Consider the following 10277-nt stretch of genomic DNA (forward strand, 5'->3'; position numbering starts at 1 on the left):
ATTGACATGACTATCTTTTTTCGAGCACTAGCTCAATTCTCCTTTGGTGAATTTCTCCCAGATTTTAATGTGTTGTAGCTGAGACTTTGGGCTATCGTAGATGAGCTTTTTCATACGACGTCAAGATCACCTCGAGAAACTTTTTTGAAATTGGCACTTGGCTTCGATGTAGCGTCATTTTGCTCAATACACAGAGCCTATGGGAGATAAAATAGCTCAGTGGATAGCGCATCCGACTTTTAATCTAAAGGTCCCGGGTTCGAGGCTCACCCCTGCCAATTCTTTTGCTTAAAAAAAAAACACTTTTTTCTTCGTCGTATTCTTCGTATTCTCCCTTCCTTTTTCTGATCTTTTTTATGCTTCTTCTTCAAATTTCTATACAATACCTTTACTTTTTCTTTATTTTTCTTTCTTTCTTCCACTTTCTGTGTAATAGATCAACAACAACAATGGCTATCAACCCCATATTTAATACATGTTTAGTTCATGTCACGAACATCATTTCATTAAATAACAACAACTTCTTCCGACACCATCTTGGGTAGGTAAATTAAGGTCAAAGGTCGAAAGTGTTTAATCCTGTATCTCCGTGAATACACGTCTTATCTTTCCCACATTTTGCACACGTAAGGACCATATTGCAAGAATCATTTCACAAAATAAAAACTTTTTGCTCAGATGCTATCTTGGCTGTGTTAAGTGGGGTCAAAGGTCAAATATACTTCATTTTGTAACCTCATTAGTGTATATGGTTTCACCGTCATGTTTTGCACACACATGAGCCTCGATAGATGAATCATTTTGTAAAACAACCACGCTTTGGTTGGACGCCATTTTGGCTGTGCAAATGAGGTTGAAAGGTCAAATAGTTAGGTGATCCGAGTATCCTCTCGGATCACCTGATTGAAATTCCGCGCGCGTCAGTGGCGATATGCAGTGCACCTATGCCCAAAAAACGCCAATTTTCAATCCGATTTTACTCGTCAGGATGGACGGTGACCCCCATTTTCTTTATATATTCTGAAAGCTGATAAGTTGTGCATGTCATTTCATGGGTTGGCGATGCTGGAAAAATGATTAAAAGATATCAAATTTCTTAATAAAATAAAAAAAGTAAATTTTCAAAATGACGTCATCAAATTCCAAGTTTACTCGAGCGTATCTCAATTATCCTTTGCCGATTTTCACCCAGATTTCAGTATGTTGCAGCTTCTTAAATGCTCTTTCATGATTGTTCATCAAAATGTTGAATGGATTACGTCATCACCTCGTAAAAATGGATTGAAAGTAACCTTGTCAAATTTGACAAGTTTACGTAGTTATCTCTATGGGAGTGCAGTTTTTCTGGATATGAAAATTGACATGACTATCTTTTTCGAGCACTAGCTCAATTATCCTTCAGTGAATTTCTCCCAGATTTTAATATGTTGTAGCCGAGATTTTGGGCTATCGTAGATGTGCCCTCTGTTTTTTCATACGACGTCAGGATTACGCCGAAAAACTTGGTCAAATTGGCACTTGGCTTCGATGTAGCGTCATTTTGCTTAATACACAGAGCCTATGGGGGATGAAATACTAGTAGGTCAGTGCAAAGCGCATCGGACTTTTAATCTAAAGGTCCCAGGTTCGAGCCTTACCCCTGCTTTTTGCTTTTTTTAAACACTTTTTTCTTCTTTTTCTTTAGTTACTCTTATTCTCCCTTCCTAACTTTATCTTTTTCTGATTTTTTTTATGCTTCTCTTTCAAATTTCTATACAATACCTTAACTTTTTCTTTATTTTTCTTTCTTTCTTCCACTTTCTGTGCTATAGATCAACAACAACAATGGCTATCAATCCCATATTTTGCACATATTTAGTTCATGTCACGAACATCACTTCATAAAATAACAACTTCTTCCTCCGACACCATCTTGGGTAGGTAAATTAGGGTCAAAGATCAAAAGTGTTTAATCCTGTATCTTTGTAAATACACGTCTTATTTTTCCCACATTTTGCACACGTAAGGACCATATTGCAAGAATCATTTCACAAAATAAAAACTTTTTGCTCAGATGCTATCTTGGCTGTGTTAAGTGGGGTCAAAGGTCAAATATACTTCATTTTGTAACCTCATTAGTGTATATGGTTTCATCGTCATGTTTTGCACACACATGGACCTCGATAGATGGATAATTTTGTAAAATAACGACGCTTTGGTCGAACGCCATTTTGGCTGTGCAAATGAGGTATTATCTCTATGGGACATGACTATTTATATCGAGCACTAGCTAATTTATCCTTCTGTGAATGTCTCCCAGATTTTAACATGTTGTAGATGAAACTTTGGGCTATCGTTCATGTGATCCATATTCTTATTGGAAGTCGGGATTGCGTCCAAAGACCTGGTTGAAATTGACGCTTAGCTTCAATGTCGGGAGATATGTCTTTCTTTCGGTGACTTTCTTTGCAATAGCTCAAGAAAAACACGCCCTTTCACCCCCACATTTTGCACATGCTTAGTCCATGTCATGCACATCATTTCATAAATTAACAATAAATTCATCAGACACCGTCTTTTGTAGGTACATTAGTGTCAAAGGTCATAAGTGTTTCTTCGTCCTGTATCTTGGTAACTACTTGTCCTATCTTTGACATATTTTGCACACGTGTAGACCATGTCGCATGAATCATTTCATAGATTAAAAAACTTTTTCTCAGATGCCATCTTGGAATAAATCGGATCACCTAATTTGTCAGTGATTCCAAATCTAGTCTTTATTTTTTATCTTGCTTACGAAATGCTCAAGCGGGGCCAGATTTTGTACATAGGAATGAACCATGGTGCCTGTTGTATCACTTCATAAAACAGCGACTTTTGACTCAGATGCCATCTAGGCTGTGCGAGGTATATAGGGTCAAGGGTCAAGACTACTTTGTCCTGTATCTTGGTAATTACATGCCCTATCACTCCCATATTTTGCTACCATTTAGCCCATGGCATATGGATAGTTTCGTGAAATAAGAAGTTTCTAATTAGATGCCATCTCGGCTGTCTAAAGTATAGTCAAGGATAAACAAATTTAGTCTTGTATAATTTGGTAAATACATGGCATATTGCACCATATTTTGAACAGATATGGACCATGTCAAGAGGATCATTTCATAAGATAATGGCTTTTTCCTCAGACGCCATCTTGTATATCAAAATGAGGTTCATTTTGTCTCTTTGTGAACATAATATGCTCTTTCCATTTCAAATCTGTAGAGATGAAAAATTTGATTCCCTATTCTTCAATGAGAATCTCAAAAATCATTGGTACATCGGGTCACCAAATTTGTCAGTCTTGACAAATTCTCGAACCTAGTTATTAACTTCGTTTGCGCAGTTTAGAGTATGTATTTGCACCTTAATCCCGATGTCTTTGTATCAGTGGCATAAGCTCACTGGAGATCTTCAGTCTTACGGTGTCTTTAATGAGGCTATACATTTAGATTAAATGTTTGGAAAGAATATATAGAACGCCAGAGGGAGGTGCTAAATGGGCGACGTTAAATCGGCTGATGAAGCCAACTATCTCTTCCATGAAGGACATGGTCTGAACCAGATCCAAGAGTGAACACAGACTGAAATATCATTGCACTGACTGTGCGTTTGTCACAGTTCAGTTTAGGTTCATATGTGTAGTTTGTTACGATTTCGACATTAATTTTGATATCTTGCAACAACGTCATCCTTGTCTCAATTTATGATTTCTTATTATTTTGAAAAATTGGACGCTCCAAACATTAATTCGTGCACAATTTGGTTGGTAATCAAATCTTTAAAAAAAAAAAGATGTTTGGTGGTCCAAAACGATTGGTTCCGCCTTCAGGTTGCTGATAAGACAAGCATGAGCATTGCACGGTTCACATTCCCAAAGCAAAGCAAGACATGCAGTGATTTATCATACATGCTACCAGTGTTCTGATTTATTCTGCAGTTTCTTTTTTCTACCCAAAAGAATGCCGTTTCATGATGAATTATTTAACACTATGTTACCAGTCATCGACAACAGAAAATAAACCGTATCAATATTTAATGACTTTCCATTGTTCTACCATTGTTGTTCAATCGCATGAAATAAAAAAAAGTAAAGTAAAACTTTGCTGTTTTGTTCCTATTCAGGCCTCCTCACACGTTGAGCAGCTCCACGCCAATCGACAGCGGCCTGGGTACTGAGATCGACAGTGAACCGAATGACTACCTCGAGGTCGAACAACCTCCAAGCGACAGCGACGACAGCTACGTGGAGATGGAGACCGTTCCCGTCATTTGTGTTCGTGTGGACACCATGGGGACAAGTATCAAGTCCCACGGCTTCTGTCTACGCATCCCGCAGAATTCCCTCGACATCGAGCCCGGTCAGAAGTGCTTCTTGTCCGTCACCCCGAGATCCTGTTCGGGGCCCGGGGAGGATGATGATGAGGGGAAGGAAGTTGAGGATAAAGGGAGCGAGTCACTGGGTGTCAACGCCCTCGGCGAGAAGGTGGTCGAATGCCGAAGCTTTAACTACAACAAGCCGCTGCTGAAACCCTTGCAACTCGAGATACCGCACTGCGCCATTGTTCGAGACCTGGCCGACTGTCGTGTGAAGATGTGGCATAAGAAGCCCTACGCAGGTCAGTCCGTGTGAAACTTTGCGGCCCGTACGGATCAACAACTTACAGAGATATGCTAAAAATCATGGCAAGAAAATTTTTGTTTGTAATACATTATATAACCATAATAGACAAGCGTGGTTTAGTTATAATGATGATCGACCCATTAGGATTAGCACTGAAGATTGTTCAGCATACTTAATAATTATAGAACAAGATAAGGAAGGGGAGGTAAATGAGAGCTCATAGACTTCTATTACTGCAAAAAGTTTTTATCACAGTTTAGTGAAAACAACATCATCAGTGTTATTTTCCAGATAAAGGATGTGTCGTCTTGAACTATTCAGCATGTAAATTGTCTAGAAACGAGTGAAAATTCCTGCAAAAACAACAAAGTACTAAAATTCGAACGAGATTACTGGCATTAATTCTTACCATCGTATGGAAATACTCATACGCAGAGACTAACGAGACTTGGCGGGAAATCCTAGACACAAATTTAGCCGTGTCGTGTCGCGTGAAGCAGCGCTGTCTGCAAGTCACCACGCTTCACCTGGGTAGCTTCGCCTTCCTGCTGGAGGGGTCAGGGGTGACAGGCAAGACCATGCAGATGGCCGTCTTCATGAAGCCAAGCACGGGTCAGGACACCTTGTCTGCTAACGTTTATCTCTTCAATAACATGAGCAGTGACTCCGTCTGGACGGTAAGACTATCGCTTCTTGGTCAAGGCCCTACCGTCAAACTTCACAAGCACCCTTTCTCTTCCTATTTCTCCATTATGTCCCTTAGTTGGTTGCTTACCGAACCCCTCTTATCAGAACTCTGTTAACCATAAAGAAAGTTTGGTTCTTTGTAGGAAGGACACAGCTATGAGATGCGTCTGTTTTTCTGGGTTCCATGATATTTTGCTCCTGCGAAAATTGCCCCCATGAAATATCTGCAGACTAACATGGCTAAGACAAACATAAATTCTACCCTCAAATATAACCCTAATCCTACTGTAATCCTAATCCTCGTATCAAAACTAAACTTAGAACCCTATCACAACCCTAACCCAAACCCTCAGTCCTTGAAGAAGACCGGAGCAATATCGCAGGAGCAAATGTCGTGTCACCGTTTTTCTGGTCATTTGAAAGGGGCGGTATTCTTTTTTTGCCCGTACTATTGCATATATAGATATTGTCAAATCATTTCTGTGTCTTTTTTATATAATTAAAAATAACTTTTAGTCTCAGAATTGGAATTCAGTTTGTTACATCAAAGTCTGCACTTCACAAAGATAAATACATAATGTTGATCGTCCTTTTGTTTTACAGTAATGACATCCATGGGCGTAGTGCGGCGTGGTTTACATCAGTTTAGGGGCATAAAGTGACTCTAACTTGATTGTTCATTGCAGCCTGGCTTCCGTTGTTCACAACTATAGCGGGCCGTAATATGATATCTCTGCATTCTTTTTTTTTCTCTCATGTGTTGGACAGTGTGGCATAAAAAGTAGTCATGATATTCCCTGGAGTCTCGGACCCTCCTTATCGGAAATATCGCCTTCTATAGGAACATTTTGTCTTTGACTCGGGAGATATCATTCCTATATAGCCAAGGTAGTAGGTCCCTATATATATGACAATGACCCCCCCCCCCACCTCCTTTGAGGCCAGATGACAACATATTAATACGCTTTTGTTTCGCCTCTTAAACATTTAATTATCACACAGGATATTGAAGAGAAGGAGGGTAACAACAACGCCATTTTGAGTGACGTCAGCACAAGTTTTTCTGTACTAACCGGAAGTAGTGACCTGTCACTAGAGATCCATTCCCTGGATGGCTTAGGGCTCCCAGAAGACCAGCCCCGCACCGTGGTAATATTCTATTCTCTTTCTCGAGACAGGCCGAGAAATCGTAAACGGCAAAATAAGATTCTTCACGCAAGGGATTCTTTTTTTTTCAAAATCCAGTAGGATCATCAGATTTTCGAGTAAACCGAAAGCAAGAATGTGCTAATCATCAGAATAACAATCTGAAGCGTTTACTTGTTGTTTACCCTTTTAGTGCCAGGGACTTTGGACAGTGTGTCCAAGGTTGTGGGTTTTACTGTTGCAATTGCTCTCGAAGCACAGAAAGGGTTCAATATTAACCATAGTCGTAATATAACACTCAAAAAGGAGCGCTAGGATAGTTTAAGACAAACATAGGTAAAGACACCCAACAAGGATAGCAAAGGATAAGTAAAGATTATCTCTCAAAGAGAACGGCACATTAAAACAAATGAACGAGGTTTAGAAGGGAAAATTGTTCTGAAGGCTATTGTTTCGACTAAACAGTCACTTGTATGAGATGTCACGTGTTCTTTTTCTTCAGCCAATCAACCCCAAGGATCTCTGGCAGAACTCTTTCGTTCAGTTCCGGCTTAAGTTCAACATCACGTCCAACTCGGGTAAAGCCAGCGTCACTTTCCACAATGGGGAGGGTCGTGAGGACGTCCTTTTTAGTTACCTTTCGGAGGTAAGCAAAACGTGTTCCTGACTATCTAGTGCTAGTAGTAACATTATCAACTCATTTAGTACTGTTAACAAATATAACACCACCCAAGCTCTCATTGGTATCATAAGGAAATGGCCATCAGCCAGTTGACCTTACGCAGTGTTAATGGCAGTAATTTAATGCCTGATTCATATCATCTGTCCTTAGAAGTATGTCCCCTTTCTATGTAGCATTCCACACTCTCGTCTCGGGGAACTCTTCAGTCGATCAAAAGCTGCCCCACTAAGTAGAATGTGAAAATGCTCAACAGTTAGCACGATATCATAAAGATCCTCGTTCATTTTTTCCCGAGGAAGATTATCTTTTGCTAACGTAATTGGTATCATCATTGGTTGACTTTAGTAATGGAAATGCATGCTTGATTAAGAATCAGTGCTGGGGCAGAGGATCGCACGCATATGGAGTTGTGTATTATATTTTGCTGAGGCGTGGGCGTCAGGACCAGACGCAACAGAAGGAGGAGGGTATGAGGGAGGTGGCAAGGAACAGCAGAGGCAGTGGGGTCAGTTTCCATCCTAGACGGTTCTGCTAGGGTAGGTCTTTTTAAAAGCCCATTTGTGGGACAAAACTGAACGCTTGTGAAGCTTATATAGCCCTCAAACAAAAGGTTATTTAAGACAAAAGCAATCTAGTTTGAATAAAGGAATGTAAAATTGGAAGATCTGGGGTTCAGTGGAATATAGAATGCCTAGGGTCCCTCCCCCCACCCTCGAAAATTTCCTGCATACGCCTTTGATACTATTCACTGTACTGAAATTTTCCCTGGCTTGCATGTGCTCGTGTGTTGCATCACGTCTGACGGGAATGCATGCGTAGGAAGCCCTTGTTTTGTTGACAGTTGTCTTATGAAATGATGATATAGATCCTAATCAAACGATTAGTTACATAAGAGGTATCATGCAACCAGTCTGAAAACCAGCTTTACTTTTCACCGGAGGCAGTTATTATAGCATAATAATGACCGGTACTGTTGATGGCTCGTCCGCGCTCTTCTGTATTGTCCGTGTGTGTTGTTTGTATGTGGTTCGTTTAGCTTGGATCTGGTGCTGGCCTGGGAATCTTGTTGAAATAAATGAACTATTAGACGTTAAACCTGTGTGAAAAAACCTTGATAAACAATCCAGGCAAATATTACACCGGTCATGAGTTTGATTTATACCACCATGTTTTGCCGAATTTGCACAAGACAATAATTCTAGAATAATGATATATGACCTTTTTCTTGATCTATCTGTCAAATTTGGTAAAGAATCTCAGCTGACTTCATGAACATACAGTTAAAGGTAGAAATCATACGTCTTGCAGCGAGTAAATCATTTCCTTTATTGTTAAGGTACTTTTTCTTCTGCTCTTGGCGTAAGAGTAACCATGGTAACATAATTACTACACTAGGGGGAGGGAGGGTACTGAAAAGCCACTGCCATTGATACATCCATATGGAGAAACTGGGTGAAGATGCTTCTCGCGATGGTTGTGGAACATGTGAACACGATCGAAGTTTGTTATCCACACTGGTGAAAATTGCATGAATAGCCAGATGCATGATTCACTCTGTAGCTTTGAATGTCATCTGGGCAATTCCACGTTACTCACGTTACACTTTTTTAGGTGTCTCTGCATATTGTAATTGTCATATTTGTTGTACCGGAAGGTTTGACATGCTCTCTGTTCTACAATAGATGCACAATTCCTTAGTCTACCATGCAATATTAATAGAATTTTACCAACCACATCCATACCGGAAATAAAGACAAAATACTTTCGTTACTCACGTTACATTTTTTAGGACGACATAAAAAGCCAACATGCCTTTATTCAAAAAGTGTCCTCATTCTGGGTAGTATTTCAAACAACTGTTGTAAGATTTATATAACTCATGTTGTGGTACTCAAATATAAGGGGTCAAAATTTTGGAAATATTTGACAGCAATAGCAAAATCATCGTTACTCACGTTACACATTACTCACGTTACACATTAGCTCATAATCACTACCACATAACTGACCATGAGAATTAGCTGGAAACTGAATGCTTTTGATGTATTTAACCTTTACAGATATTTTGTCCCTAAAATAAAATAATATTGGCACTCTTTCATACTTTTCCCACTGTCATACGGTCATATATTCCACATACTTTTCAGAATCCAAGTAACCATTATAAACCGAATGCAAGAAAATATAAAGGAGTAGACACTAGTTCTTGCTCTGAAATAAAATATTCTCCTTCTATTCCCTTTCACAGGAACTTAAATGTAAGTAGTTTTAATCATGAGTGAAGCACTTGATTTCATGAATTGTAAACTACTTTAGAAATAACATACAGTACATGTCTACAAATTACATCCAGCTACTGTTACCAGTGTGGACTTTCCACTCTATGTCAGGGCTGCCAACTCTCGTGCAATTAGCATGAGACTCATGCAATTCATCAAATCTTAATTAACTCTGATAAAAGAATTCTCACACTTAACCCCCAAAACAGTATGTAAAAAAAAACGAAAAAAGTAATGTCCCTAAAATTTCTGATTATCTTAACATGCAATATGCCAAAGCCCAAACTTTCGAGATTTTCCCACAGGCACACTTTCTCTACGGCATGTCTTGAAATCTTTACTAGATAGAGTATGCACCAAATGCACCAGTTAAAATGCAAAATTGCTGAACTTCACTCCAGTGGAGAGGGGTAAGGGAAGACACCCCCCTTCCACACCATCCTCAACCCCCCTCCCCACCACTGTCACTTCGATTAGTCGCTTGCTTACTCACACTTCACTCAAAACTCTCACTCTAGTCTGGCAGCCCTGCTATGTACAGTCTATGTATACAGTGAACCACCTCTTAACCCTAAAATATTCTTGTATCTTCTGGTAGTGGTGAATTCTAACTTTGAAGTTATTGTAGTGAAGCAATTGTCATTATTTTGGGTTGATAATCCCAAAGAATAATGTATAAAGAACTGTAACACTAACTGTTCTTGTAAATGTCTTAAACACACATGTATGTGTATTTACCAGCTGACAGAATATGATTATTGTTACCCCCCCCCCAAAAAAAAAGGCATTGTAAAAAGACACAATGCTAGCTCTTGCTCAAAGTTACATCAGATATATA

The 10277-nt window shown here is 39.4% G+C and overlaps 1 pseudogene; it reads left to right on the forward strand.

Annotated features, from left to right (window-relative positions):
• Nucleotides 1–10277, forward strand: part of LOC139725477 (uncharacterized) — a 72694-nt pseudogene that overhangs the window by 59152 nt on the left and 3265 nt on the right.

Source organism: Diadema antillarum, unplaced genomic scaffold (assembly GCF_040938485.1).
Source record: "Diadema antillarum isolate AM-2024a unplaced genomic scaffold, OU_Dant_1.0 seq00000043_RagTag, whole genome shotgun sequence".
NCBI classification, from domain to species: domain Eukaryota; kingdom Metazoa; phylum Echinodermata; class Echinoidea; order Diadematoida; family Diadematidae; genus Diadema; species Diadema antillarum.